At 41.4% G+C, this 13,339-nt stretch overlaps 1 protein-coding gene across 2 annotated transcripts in view; it reads left to right on the forward strand.

Moving 5' to 3' along the window:
- The window catches only part of XRCC1 (X-ray repair cross complementing 1), a 204,668-nt gene that overhangs the window by 154,173 nt on the left and 37,156 nt on the right, over positions 1-13,339 (forward strand). The gene's annotated exons all lie outside the window — the stretch shown is intronic.

Raw genomic sequence — 13,339 nt, forward strand, 5'->3', positions numbered from 1 at the left:
GGTTTGGTTGTGTTATATTGGGATGTGAGGATGAGACAGTGCGGTTTTTTTTTCTGTGTTGAGTTTTAGTTGCAATGTGTTTGCCCAAGAGTTCATGATGTTTAAGCAGAGTTTGATTTCTTTGGTGATTTCTGGTAGATAATTTTGTAAAGGATGTACAATGTGACGTCGTCCGCGTATATGAAAGGGTTTGAGAAATACAGAGTGGTATTGCGTTAAAGTTACATAAGTGACAGAGTAAATTAGGTAGTCAAGGAGGGAGAGTTAAGTTTTGTCCAGATCTGGTATAAGTTTCGTTGTGTTGTAGGGTTCAGGTGTTTAGGTTGGATCGTTATGGTATGCCTTTTCGAACAAATTGGTTTTAAATGATTTCCGGAAGTTTGTTAGGTCGTGCATTGTCTTCATGATGTTTGGTAGTGCATTCCATAGTTTATTTATTTATTACATTTGTACCACGCTCTTTCCCACATACAGCAGGTCCAGTGCGGCTTACATAGTAAAAGAAAGCATCTTACATGGTAAAGAATACAGTAAAAACAAGGAAATGTAGGAACAGTATTATAAATTGTGATGATCATAACTACTTACCTTATGAAAGGCTTTACAAAGGACATGTGAAAAGAACGTAATGAACTAGAATAGGGAAGGTAGACAAGGATTTGATAGATGAAAGGGAAGGAGAATGGGAGGGAAAATGGTAAAGGATGGAGGGAAGAAGAGAGATTGAGTATAACATTGGGGTCAGAGTAAGCATTGACATCTTAGCAGGAGTATCGTAGGTGATCTGGTGGAATTAAGCTGGTCCATTAGGGTAAACTTGCTTGAAAAAAAATGGGACTTTAACATTTTCCTGAAAGGTAAATAGTTATTAATAGCTCGAATGGGTCTTGACAGAGCATTCCAAAGTTGACTACCCAGAAAGGAGAAACTGGATGCATAGTATGTTTTGTACGTGACACCTTTGCAGTTTGGGAGGTGTAGATTGAGGTATGTTCGCGAAGACATTGTTCTATTTCTAATTGGGAGGTCAATCAGGTTGTTCATATACTGGGGGATTCTCCTGATATGATCTTATGGATCATTGTATGGACCTTGAAGTATATTCTCTCTTTGATGGGGAGCCAGTGAAGCCTTTCTCGAAGGGGTGAGGCACTTTCAAATCTTGGCTTTCCAAATATAAGTCTGGCTGCCGTGTTCTGGGCAGTCTGGAGATTTTTCAGGACTTGGGATTTACATCCAAGGAAAATACTGTTGCAATAATCAACCTGAGTGATGACTGTGGATTGAACCAGGTTCCGGAAAGTATTCAGTGGAACATAGGATTTCACTCGCTTCAGGATCCAGATCATATTAAACATTTTCTTTGTGAGCTTAGCGTGGTTATCAAAGGATAGATGACTATCTGTTGTAAACTCCAAGGATCTTTAAACTACTGGAGATGGGGATGATTACATCTGGGGTATTAGGGTGGCCGGGCGAGATGGGTAGTATTGAGACGAGAGGACTAGGCATTGAGTTTTTTCTTTAATTTCATCTTAAAGGCATTGGCCTATGAGATCAAAGTGGACATACCAGTAGTGATTTTATCAGAGATTTCGGATAAATTTGATTTAAAGGGAATAAAAATGGTGACGTCATCAGCATATATAAAGGGATTAAGGCCATGTTTGGCTAATAATCTGGCCAAGGGGATCACATTGATATTGAAGAGTATTGGGGAGAGAGGAGATCCCTGTGGTACTCCGCATTCAGACGACCATGGGGATGATATATTTGTGGGTCCTTTAACTTGATAAGACCTGGTTGTGATGAAGTCTCTTAACCAATTGATAATATTACCTCCAATTCCAAGATTGTCCAAAAGTTTAGCAAGAATGTTATGATATACCATGTCAAAAGTGCTTGACAAATCAAATTGCAAAAGGAGGATTTTGTTTCCAGGTGCGATTTCCTGTTTGAATTTAGTTATTAGAGTAAGGAGGACCGTTTCTGTGCTGTGGGCAGATCGGAAGCCTGATTGTGACTCATGAAGGATAGAAAATTTCTGAATATATTCATTTAGTTGTGAGGTCACTCTTTTCTCCATTAGTTTAGTGATTAGAGGAATGGAGGCAATTGGACGGTAGTTGGTAATGTCATTTGAAGATTTCTTTGGATTTTTTGGTATAGGTGTTAATAAAATATTACCATGATTGCATGCTTATGTAGGAGAAGCTGGATGCGTATGTTGGTTTATATTTTAGTCCTTTGCAGCTTGGGTGCTGACCTTTTTGTGTTTCTGGTTGGTAAATTTGAGCTGCTGACCTTTTTGTGTTTCTGGTTGGTAAATTTGAGCTGATAATCTGGAATAGCATTCAATTTTCAAAAGGGAGACTATGAGAAAATGAGAAAAATAGTTAGGACTTTAAATCAGGCGTGGACATTGTTTAAAAATACCATTATGGAAGCCCAGACCAGATATATTCCAAATATTAATAAAGGTGGAAAGAAGAGCAATCGACAGCCAGCTTGATTAAAGGTGAAGTGAAAGAGGTCTGTTAGAGCCAAAAGTGCATCATTCAATGAATGGAAAAGGATCCGAGTGAAGAAAATAAGAAGCAACATACGCAGTGTCAAGCAAGATGCAAAACACTGAAAAGAAGGCTAAAAGAAAATATGAAGAAAAAATTGCTGTGAAGACAAAAACTCATAGTAACCTTTTTGAGGTACATCAGAAACAGAAAGCCTATGAGGGAATCCATGGGACCGTTAGATCATGAATGAGCAAAAAGGGATGACAAGGCCATTGCGGAGAGATTGAATGAATTCTTTGCTTCGGTCTTTACAGAAGAGAGAAGATGTAAGAGATCTACCTGTAATGGAAATGTTTTTCAAGGGTGACAGTGCGGAGGAACTGAAAGAAATCTCTGTGAACCTGGAAGACATACTGAGCCTAATTGACAAGTTAGAGTGATAAATCACTTGGTCCAGATGGTATACACCCCACCGAATAGAAAGAAACTCAACATGAAATTGCTTATCTGTAATCTCCTGTTAAAATCATCCGTAGTACCTGCAGATTGGAGGGCATCCAATGTAACGACGCGATTTTAAAAGGGTTCCAGGGGTGATCTAGGAAATTACAGACCGGTAAGCCCTGACTTCAGTGCCGGGTAAAATAGGGAAACTATTAACAAAGAATAAAATTATGGAACACATAAACATCGTTTAGTGGAACAGAGTCTGCATGGTTCAGCCAAGAGAAGTCGCCTCACCATTGCTTCATTTCTTGGAAGGCAATCAATAAACATGAGATAAAGTTGAGTTGGTGGAATGTAGTGTATCTGGATTTTCAGAAAGCTTTTGACAAAGTTTCTCATGAGAGACTCCTGAGAAAATTAAAAAGTCATGAGATAGAGGCATGGCCTTCTGTGGATTAGGAATTGGTTATTGGATGGAAAACAGAGGGTAGGGTAATGGCCATTTTTCTCAATGAAGGAGGATGAATAGTGGAGTTCACAGGGATCTGTACTGGATCCAGTGCTATTTAACGTATTTATAAATGATCTGAAAACAGACAGACAAGTGAGGTGATTAAATTTGCAGATGACACAAAACTATTCAAAGTTGTCCAAAATGCAGATTATGAAAAATTGCAGGAAGACCTTAGGAAACTGGAAGACTGGGCAGCCAATGGCAGATGAAATTTAATGTGGACAAATGCAAGCGATGCACATTAAGAATAATCAGAATCATAGTTACCTGATGTTAGGGTCCACCTTAGAAGTCAGCACGCATGAAAAAGATCTAGGTGCCATTGTAGACAGTAGGCTGAAATCTTCTGCTCAGTGTGCTGGTGGCGGCCAAAATGTGAACAGTATTCTAGGAAAGGGATGCAAAATGAGGCCAAGAATAATAATATGCCCCTACATTTCTCCATGGTGCAACCGCATTTTGAGTATTGCGTTCAGTTCTGGTCGCCATATCTCAATAAAGACATAGCGGAATTAGAAAAGGTTCAAAGAAGAGCAACCAAAATGATAAAGGGGATGGAACTCTTTTCATTGTGAGGAAAGGCTAAGAGGTAAAGGCTCTTCAGCTTGTAGAAGAGATGGTTGAAGGGGGTACGAGGTCTGTAAAATCTTGAGAGTGTAGAACGGGTAGAAGTGAATTGATTTTTCACTCTTTCAAAAAGTACAAAGACCAGGGAACACTCAATGAAATTACATGGAAATACTTTTAAAACAGGAGGAAATATTTTTTTCATTCAAAGAATACTTAAGCTCTGGAACTTGCTGCCGGAGGATGTGGTAACAGCGGTTAGTGTATCTGGCTTTAAAAAAGATTTTGACAAGTTTGTGGAGCAAAAGTCCATAGTCTGTTATTGAGATGACATGGGGGGAAGCCACTGCTTGCCCCAGAATTGGTAGCATAGAATGTTGCTACTAATTGATTTTTCTGCCAGGTACTTGTGACCTAGATTGGCCACTGTTGGAAACAGGTACTGGGCTAGATGGACCATTTGTCTGACCCAGTATGGCTATTTTAATGTTTCTGTGGTCGTCCTATCATTTAGCATGCTCTAAATCTGTTAACGCACCTTAGTAAAAAGATTCCTATATTATTTATTTTGTAGTTAATATACATTGGGGCTCGTTTCAAAGCAGTTAGACTTACAAAGTTCCATAGGTTACTGTGGAACTTTGTAAGTCTAAGTGCTTTGAAAATATGCCTCTATATCGCACCATTTTATTCTTTTAGCAGTACACAACATTCTCCTATTGCTCACTTTCTGTCTTTTTGCCATTATAATTATACATCACACATTCAGTTTCCAAGGTTTGGATGCAGTTGTTTATCTTTATCATATTCCTTCTTTAACATGATTTACCCTGTACAGTTTATCCAGTTGGCATCTTCTTTCTTTGGTTCACTGGGTCACAGGCCACATGTTGTCCATTCTGTAGCTGTTAACATCTTTAAGGATCTTACAGCATGGTGTTTTTTCCATATTGCTCGTTTCTATCATGGCATTCCATTCTGTTGCAATTTTTAGTCATGTTTTAATCTTTTAGAAACATTGCGCTCCTTTGTACTACACTATTGTACCCATATTCACACAATGCATTTTTGTCATACTTTTTCACTCTTTATTATTTATGTTGTTATTATACACTGTTAGATTATTTATTATTTTTTAGTAGCATTAAACATCATGTTAGTATTTGTGCTGCTAAGGTGTCCTTTTACTAAGGTGCTCTAATGGATTTAGCACGCACTAATTAGCATGCGCTAAATGATAAGATGCCCATTATATTCCTGTGAGTGTCTTATCATTTAGCATGCTCTAAAACTGTTAGTGCACCTTAGTAAGAGGACCCCCAAGTATGTTGGCACATCACATTTCTATTTTTTTTTCTTTCTGGTGGTGTAACAGTGTGCACTCATTGGACTAGGTTCTATATATCGCGCCTTGATTTCTGCATGGAAATCAAAGTGTCACGTGACACAAAGTGTATTCTATAAAGTATGCTTTAATTTAGGTGTACGTTATAGAATATGCAAAGTGCTGCTCTGCGTGACTAAATTTAGTTGTGGTCAGTTATGCCAACTAAAACCTAGTATAAATTCGAATTCCTAAATTAGGTGCAGAGCAGGTACATTCTATAACACGCATATATTTTAGAAGCACCCATGACCTGCCCATTCCACTCCCATAACCAGGCTCTCTTTTCAACTATGTGACTTAGAATTTATGTGCACCACGTTACAGAATACACTTAGCAAACAGAGCACATAAATTCTAATTAATGCCAATTAGTGCTGATTGCTTGTTAACATCCAATTATCACCACTGATAGCTTGTTAAGTTATGCAAATTGTTATGGAACACACTTCGATTTCCGCTTGGAAATCAAGGCGTGATCTATAGAATCCCAAGGATTATGTTTGATATAATCGTATGTAGTTTTTCTTTATTTTATACATTTGTATATACACAACTGTTTTTCCTTTTGCAGGTATATAGCTCTTTTACACACTTAGGAGGAGATTCTGTATGTGGAGCCTAAAAAATCGGTACTGAAATCGATGCCGACTAAGCATACTTTATAATTTATTATAGAATACTCTTAGTTGATATCTTAGTGCTTAAAACTATGTGCTTCCATTTACACCAGTGAAAACGTGGCTTAAATCCCAGTTTGTAGATTTACATGCACTGGGCCATATTATATAACTACATGCGTAACTTTCAGAACGCACACGAAACTCCCATTTCCCTGCCCATAATCATGCCCTTTTTTGTCTGCGCACATTAGAAGTTCAGTGCACTTCGTTACAGAATACTCTTAGCGCGTTGTCCGTGTAAATTCTAATCAGTGCCAATTAGTGATCATTATTGCACGTTAGCTCTTTTATGTGCTGATTAACTTGTTAAGCCAATTAAGTTATGAGTGTTATAGTATCTGCGCTGAAATCAGCTCAAATCTCTAGGCGCGCTATATAGAATCTGGGGATTAGTCCTTTTTTCATATTTCATTGAAGGCATACAGTAAACTTGCTATTATCAATTTTTGGTTATATTTGGCTGTTGTCATATTATTTTGCATCATTTCTATATACTTCCCATTTAATAAGTACTTTCATCACTTTCTTCACAATCTATATTTATATTTATCTTGTGCTAGGATTGTTTTCATAATCTTTAATTTTTGCACATAGTAGGGATAAGCTTCTGCACGGTGATTTTCATACCTTTATTGTTTAATTGTATTGTGTTAATATGACTATTTTTTAGTTACATATGCATTTTGCACACTATATGAGGTTGATGTTATTGATATTCACACCCTTCTGATCGATATGTCCCATATCCCATAGATAGATATCCAGCTATTTATATTTATAATATTTTTTACTGTTTTGTTGCACATTATTCTCCATTCGTTGATTCTTTAGTTATTGATCCATTTTTTTGATGTCAGATAATATAATTAGTTTTATACTGTTTAAATGGTTTGTCATATTTAGTATACTTACTCTGTTTATCTTCGCTTTTATTCTCTTTTTCTCTTTTTTAATCTGGTGTTTTCATTGGTTGGTGCTTTTGTTGACTACTTTATATACATACATATATATGTTCTTTATATATTTTTTAAATATTGTATTTATATAATTCTTTAGTTTTTTTTGTTGTTTATAGTTATAGATTTATTGACTCCTAGGCAGGCGCCTCTGCACCAAAATGCAGATCTGCATTGAGTCTGACCAACACAAAAACAAACAGAAGTATCCCCCTAACCATAAAACACACAGTGTACAAAAAAAAGAAAAAAGGGGTAGGGGATAAACCAAATGTCTGTCCAAACAGTAGGTTTATTGAAAAAGCAATTCCAAAAGCACAGGTTTGTACAACAATTCCGTTCCAAAGACACTATGCTGTCCTGCAATCGCACCTTCCTCAGGAGTCAAATGAAGTATCTCAGCCACTGATGATAAAAACACATAAATTGGCTAGAGAATCCAAAGTACAGCATCAAACTGGAACGCAATAAAAACTAGTCAAACCAGCACAGAGCCAAACACTTGTCCGCTGTCAACATGCATTTGGCTCTGTGCCAGTTTGACTAGTTTTTATTGCGTTCCAGTTTGATGCTGTACTTTGGATTCTCTAGCCAATTTATGTGTTTTTATCATCAGTGGCATCTTAGAACTGAATTGTTGTACAAACCTCTGCTTTGGAATTGCTTTTTCATTAAACCTACTGTTTGGACAGATCAGGTGACCCTCTGGGGGAGGAATGCTGGCTTCGGCCTAACCCCTGGTAAGCCTTTCCTTGGCTGAGAAGTGCCCAGCTCTCCCATCTGCTGCCTTTCAGATGCTGTAGAGGACTTGCAGCTCAACTGCGTATCCTCAAAGCCTTTTCCGGGGTGGCTCCCAGGTCCACTCCGATCCACTCAGGGCCTGTGCTCAAGGTTCCCAGCGTTCCCACCAGGTGCTTCTGCATATCCTCACTGCCCTCTCTGGGGTGACTCCCAGGTCCACCCCAATCTTCCCAGGGTCCTCGCTCCAGGTGCCCAGGGCTTCCAGGTGCTTTTTGGCTAAGATCAGGTAACCCTCAGGGGGAGGAATGCTGGCTTTGGCCTAACCCCTGGTAAGCCTTTCCTTGGCTAAGAAATGCCTAGCTCTCCCACCAGCTGCCTTTCAGATGCTGTGGAGGACTTGCAGCTCATCTGCATATCCTCACAGCCTTCTCTGGGGTTACTCCCAGGTCCACTCCGATCCACTCGGCCTCCGCGCAAGGTGCCACACGCCGGGGTATTTTCTCTATACATTTATATTTTCTCCTAGTTACTACTTATGGCTCCAGTACACTTCCTTTTCTTGGTACTGTTGCTTCCTAATCTGTTTCTCCACCTGAAACCACTGTGCACTGCAGGAACACATTGCCCACCCTCTGCTTTCATCATCTCACCATCTCTTTTGGCCTCCTCTTCTTCTCAGCTCTCAACCTTTAACATTTCCTTCCTTCAGCCATCTCCTTTCTATCTGAGTACATCTCGCATTCGTCGCTGTCGTCATACCTCTCCTACTCTTCTCCGTACTCTCTTGCTCCTTCTCCTGCTCTCCGCTGGGGACATTGATCCCAATCTTGGTCCTCCACATCAGCTCTCATCCTATTTCTGCAGGTCACACCGTTATGTCTCCTAATTTCTGTTCCTTCTCTCCCCCATTCTTCTCTGCCTTCTCGTGTGCTCTGTGGCATGCTCGCTCTGTCTGTAACAAACTTTCCTACATCCACGACCTCTTTATCTCTCGTTCTCTCCATCTGCATGCCCAAACTGAAACTTGGCTTTGCCCTGAAGACTCTGCTTCAGTCGCGGCCCTATGCCATGGAGGTTATCTTTTCTCCCATACTCCTCGCCTGGTTGATCGCAGAGGTGGTGTCGGGCTACTGCTTTCACCCTCTTGTGGATTTCAACCTCTTCTTCCACCTCAGTCTCACCTCTTTTCTTCTTTCGAAGTCCACTACATCCGTCTATTTACTCCTCTGCCTCTCTGAGTAGCAGTCATTTATCGACCCTCTGATAAGTCCCTTTCTTCCTTTCTCACTGACTTTGACGCTTGGCTTTCCTTCTTTCTTGAGCCTTCAGCTCCTTCCCTCATTGTTGGGGATTTTAACATTCTTGCTAATGATCCCTCTGACTCTTATGCTTCTCAGCTTCTTGTTTTAACATCCTCTTTCTGTCTTCAACTGTGCTCCACTACCCCCACTCACCAGATTGGCCACTGTCTTGATCTTATCCTCGTCTCAAACTGCTCACTCTCCAGTTTCTGTGCCTCAGCTCTTCCCCTCTCTGACCATCATCTGATAACTTTCACACTTAAACACTCTCCTCTTAACCAATACATTTAGGAATGTTCAGGCTGTTGACCCTTCTACTCTGTCCTCCAGTGTTTCAAATCTCTTCTGTACCACTATGTTATCCAAGGCTGTCTCTTCCTATAATACTATTCTCTCCTGTGCTCTGGATACTCATGCTCCTCCCATTCCCCGTTCTGTAAGGCGTACCAAACCTCAGCCTTGGCTGACCTCCAGAATTCACTACCTACGTTCCTGTGCCCGCTCTGCCGAACGCCTTTGGCTGAAATCCCGTGCCCATGCTGACTTCATACATTTCAAATTCTTTCTGACCTCCTTCCAGTCTTCTCTTTTACTTGCTAAACAGGACTATTACATCCAGTTGACAAATTCTCTTGGCTCAAACCCTCGACGTCTCTTTGCCACACTGAACTCTCTCCTCAAAATGCCTTCACCTCCAACCCCCCTTCACTTTCCCCCCATACTCTGGCTGAGTACTTTCATGATAAGGTTCACAAGATTAAACTTGAATTCTCAACAAGTCACCTCCACCTCTCCTTCCCATAGTCCATTCTCTCAACCCTCCAACCCTTGCCTTTTTTTCTTCCTTTTCTGAAATCACTGAAGAGGAAACTGCACATCTCCTTTCCTCCTCGAAACTACCTGTTCCTCTGATCCTATTCCCATCCATCTACTTAACACTATCTCTCCTACTGTCTTCCCTTTTATCTGTCATATCCTCAATCTTTCACTTTCCACTGCGACTGTTCCTAATTCCTTCAAACATGCCATAGTCACACCACTCCTTAAAAGAACCTTCATTGGACCCTACCTGTTCTTCCAACTATCGCCCCCATCTCCCTTCTCCTTTTTGTATCCAAGATACTTTAATGTGCTGTTCACCGCTGTTGCCTTATGTATTTATTTAGACAAGCCATAAAGCCTGTTAAAACGGGCGACATTTTTGTTGTGAAAAATGTAATGAAATAGCCAAAGCAAGAAATGAGTCACATATATACTGGATCTGAAGCCAAAACTACCTGAATGACACCTGCAGTGTCCAATACTGATGGATCATCCCCCCCCCCCCCCAAAAAAAAAGGGGGGGCAAGAGTAACAGAGAACCTATAGCACTCATAATCCAATATGTTGCCACTCTAGAGATGTCCCAAAAATTAAAATTTGTGTTTTTCCCTCTGCTATAAATTTTCCCCAATGTGGTGAGACGGCAAGATATAACCCTCATACTTTGTAGGTTTTGAAAACCCAGCTAAAGGCCAAGAACTGTCATCACCTCATGGCACAGAGATTACCCGGAAAAGCTAATAAGTCGGTGCTAAGAAGTTCCAAAATCAACTTGTTAACTCCAGCTACTTAACCACTGTATGTTAGCTGCGTTCTGCCAGGATGATCCACCATGGAGCTAACAGCACCTGAAAAGAAGCAGCACCGTGTGCAGATCACATCAGGAAAAGTGAGAGTGTGTGTGTGAGAGAGAGAGAGAGAGCTGCTAGGAGTCCCTGTGACAGTGGAGGATCGGGACTCTCCAAACCTTCTCCAGCCGCACCAAACCTGAATCCGAAGTTGCTCATGACAGGGCCTGGCCAGGCCTGCGCTCCAGCTGCTCATGGGGAAGCGAGGCCACGGCGCGTGCACACAACGTCACAAAGGCGCTGAGACTGACACCCCGAACGTACTCATGACGTCATTAACAGAGGCCACGCATACACGTTCCTGCCTCTTGTGCGCGTTGGGGGAGTTTTCCCAAGGAGGTTGGATGAACAGGAGACAAAGTGAACCTACCTAGTCCATTAGGTGAGCTGAAGCTAGTATGCGGAGCTTGGCGCCGATAGTTCACTGAAAACAATAGCAAACGCTATTGGAAAGATCGACCTCGTGGAGTTGGAGGGGTGGTAGCGGCGGTGAAGTGACGCATGCGCAGTACAGCATGTCGGTCAGAGCTCATTTATATAGTAGGATTTTGCTCACACCTTTTTCAGTAGTAGCTCAAGGTGAGTTACATTCAAGTACACTGGATATTTCTCTGTCCCGGGAGGGCTCACAATCAAAGTTTGTGCCTGAGGCAATGGAGGGTTAAGTGACTTGCCCAAGATCACAAGGAGCAGCAGCGGGATTTGAACCAGCCACCTCTGGATTGCAAGACTGGTGTTCTAACCACTAGGCCACTCCTCCACTCCTTGACTTTCTTTCATCTCAAGCTATTCTTGTCCACTTCAATCTGGCTTTCGCCCCCTTCAGTCAACTGAAACAGTGCTCATTAAAGTCGCCAATGACCTGTTCCTGGTCAGATCCAAAGGTCTCTATTCTATCCTCATCCTTCTTGGTCTATCTGCTGCTTTTGACACTGTTGATCACAGCCTACTCCTTGATATGCTGTCCTCACTTGGATTTCAGGGCTCTGTTCTTTCCTGGTTTTCTTCTTATCTCTCCCATCATACGTTTTAGTGTATGCTCCACCTCTATCCCATTGTCAGTTGGTGTACTTCAGGGATCTGTCTTGGGACCTCTTCTTTTCTCCATCTGTACTTCTTCCCTTGGTATTCTGATCTCATCCCATGGTTTTCAGTATCATCTTTACGCTGATGACTCCCAGATCTACCTCTCCACACCAGAAATCTCAGCAGGAATCCAGGCCAAAATATCAGCCTGCCTGTCTGACATTGCTGCCTGGATGTCTCACCACCATCTGAAACTAAACATGACCAAGACTGAGCTTATCTTTCCCCTAAACCAACCTCTCCTCTTCCCCCATTCTCTATTTCTGTAGATAACACTCTCATCATCCCTGTCTCATCAGCTCGTAACCTAGGGGTCATCTTCGACTCCTCTCTCTCCTCCTCTGCACATATTTAGCAGACTGCTAAAACTTGTTTTTTCTTTCTCTGTAATATCACCAAAATTTGCCCTTTCCTTTCTGAGCACACTACCAGAACCCTTATTACCTCTTGCTTAGACTATTGCAACTTACTTGTCACAGGTCTCCCATTTAGCCATCTCTCTCCTCTTCAATCTGTTCACAACTCTGCTGCACAACTTATATTCTGCCAGTGTCGCTATGCTCCTATTAGCCCTCTCCTTAAGTCACTTCACTGGCTTCATATCCATTTCCGCATACAGTTTAAACTCCTCTTATTGACTTACAAGTGCATTCACTCTGCAGCTCTTCAGTACCTCTCCACTCGCATCTCTCCCTACACACCTCCCCAGGAACTGCGTTCACTGGGTAAATCTCTCTTACCTGCACCTTTCTCCTCCACCGCTAACTCCAGACTCCGTTCCTTTTATCTTGCTGCAACAAATGCCTGGAATAGACTTCCTGAGGCGGTACGTCAAGCTCCATCTCTGGCCGTCTTGAAATCTAGGCTAAAAGGCCACTTTTTGATGCTGCTTTTAACTCCTAACCTTTACTCACTTGTTCAGTGCCCTTATTTTATCATCCCCACCTTAGTAATGCCCTTATCTCTTATTTGTCCTGTTTATCCTAATTAGATTGTAAGCTCTGTCCAGCAGGGCCTGTCTCCATGTTCAGGTGTACAGCGCTGCGTCAGTCTAGTAGCGCTATAGAAATGCTAAGTAGTAGTAGTACATTTGGTCTACCCCACCCCTTTTTTCTCGAGTCTGACCAATAAATTTGTTTTTTTTTACTCTTGAAGAAATAGAAGAGTCTGACCAATAAATTTGTTTTTACCCTTATGTTGGAATTTGATTAGTCCTCCTCTACTTTATTTTCACTGGGCTCAACACAGGAGGCCCATCCCTGGAAGCAACCTCTTCTTCAGAACTAGCCAAAATGGTGGATGTTCGTGCCAAAAGTGTGTCTCCTCTGAGTTCGAGATTATCTCATGCCAAGAGTACCTTCAGCCTCAGTGCTATCTGCACTTCCTTCAGGAACTGCATTTCTCTTTGCTGTTTGTCGATGTGTGCATGGCATCAGCTGCTAGTAGCAATACCAGAGTTGCAGCTCCTTCATTCTGC

This window comes from Microcaecilia unicolor, chromosome 8, assembly GCF_901765095.1.
Source record: "Microcaecilia unicolor chromosome 8, aMicUni1.1, whole genome shotgun sequence".
NCBI classification, from domain to species: Eukaryota; Metazoa; Chordata; class Amphibia; order Gymnophiona; family Siphonopidae; genus Microcaecilia; species Microcaecilia unicolor.